The sequence below is a fragment of the Cyprinus carpio genome, unplaced genomic scaffold (assembly GCF_018340385.1).
Source record: "Cyprinus carpio isolate SPL01 unplaced genomic scaffold, ASM1834038v1 S000001796, whole genome shotgun sequence".
NCBI classification, from domain to species: domain Eukaryota; kingdom Metazoa; phylum Chordata; class Actinopteri; order Cypriniformes; family Cyprinidae; genus Cyprinus; species Cyprinus carpio.
Window position 1 is genome coordinate 1 of NW_024874512.1, and position 1,811 is coordinate 1,811.

At 36.4% G+C, this 1,811-nt stretch overlaps 1 pseudogene; it reads left to right on the top strand.

The window, feature by feature from the left end:
* The first annotated feature begins 875 nt into the window (after positions 1-875).
* Positions 876-1,345, top strand: LOC109075332 (annotated as a pseudogene).
* Positions 1,346-1,811: the final 466 nt, after the last annotated feature.

Consider the following 1,811-nt stretch of genomic DNA (forward strand, 5'->3'; position numbering starts at 1 on the left):
AATATTATTAATACAACAACTGACTGAGAAACACTTTCTTGCTCTAGAAGGGATGCACTTTTATTCTTATATATGTATTTTAATTTTATTTTTAGTTTACATCGAATTTTTGACAGTCAACATTGTAAAGATGGTTTTATTCTCATGGCATCTTTTTTTTTCATCCAGTGAACCAAAATAATTTCTATTTTGTTATTTCTTAATGACTTGAGTTTTCAAGGCTTCAGCTCTTTATTCTTCATTGATAGTTAAATTCCTAAATGTTTAAAAGGTGCACTGAAATCAAAATGTACATTAATTTTGTCATTTTTGGCACCACATTAATTTTACTTGAAAATTTAAGATATTAATTACATTAAAGTTTTCCAGATTAGTTTGTTAATTTTTTAAGCAAAGCCTGCGGATATTTTTCAAACTGGAAATTCTGGATGATAGAATATTTGATTAATAATTTATAAGTAGACATGCTAGACAAAAATTATATTTTACATTTTTTAAAAACAAACTTTTTGTACCCAATTTTTCTCATGCTGTCATCAAACGGTGTAATGAACTCCTGCAGTTATGTTTGTTCACATCTGATCTTTGATGCTTTTAATCAAAGTGACTAACACTGAAATTAATAATGTAAATGTCTCTTCCAATCAATATATTTCACAAAATTTCATTGCTCTGGCTGATCACAGGTTTTGAAAAAAAAATCATTCAGGTGACTTTGCTGTATATCAAGTTGCTAAAACAAGTAATAACCTATCACTGTAATAAATTTGTTCTTATATTTTTATGAATCAAGAAGAGAAATGCTTTCTCTTGACTTGTTGACTGTTGTGCGTTTGCGTCAGGCGCCACCGGCCCTAGTGAGCTGGCCCCGTCAGCCTCCAGAGTGCAGAGATCTCCTCAAAGAAGACAGCGACACTGGTGTGTGTGGCCATCAAGGGCTTCCCGTCAGACTGGAGCCTGAGCTGGAAGGGTGGACGGGGGCAGCAGTCTCAGGGGAGCAGCGCTGGGCCTCCTGGAGAAGGACGGTCTGTACGCTGGAGCAGCAGCCTACTCTCTCTGAGCAGGAGTGGATGGAGAGCGTCTCAGTGAGCTGTGAGGCCACACGGAGCGGCCAGCCGGCGCTCACTGGACACGTGACGAGACGCAGTGTTCAGAGTAGATCTGCTGCTCTTCTCACTCATGTCTCACATGGAGACTAACAGCACATGAGCGACTCCTTCATTCTCCACATCCAGCTTCAGTCGCTCACATCTGCATCTGCTCTGCTTTGTGTGCTTCATACAAGACTATATGTGTGCTTTATCATTCTATTAAAATTTACTCAATAAATAAAATATAACTGTAATTTTCCTTTTTTGTCATTTTTGTTTTGGGTCTTTCTTTTAGATCAGGGCTTTAGCTCACATTAAAAATAATAAAAAAAAAATAAATAAAAATTCGAACCTTTCTCAAAGGAACAAGAAAAAAAACTTGCAGATACACGATAAAATGTTTTGAACTTCTCTGAACTGGAACAGTATTCACTTCTGCTCATGCAGTGATGAGACAGTTATGAAGTTTGAGTGGTAGTTTCATAAGGCCAGTTTATCAGGGAATGGGATACAGTTTATGATTGTAGTAAAATCAACAAAAATAAAAAAAAAACTGCAACACTGGAACTAAGAACTGAATTGTTTGATTTGATATCAATTCATAGGTCTAATAGAGCTGATTTGAGTCCTAACTCAGTTCTGAGCTCATGTGTAGTTCTGTGTTTGGTCTATGTGTGTCGTAGGGGTTTATAGTGTTTGATCAGCTTCAGCATCATTTCA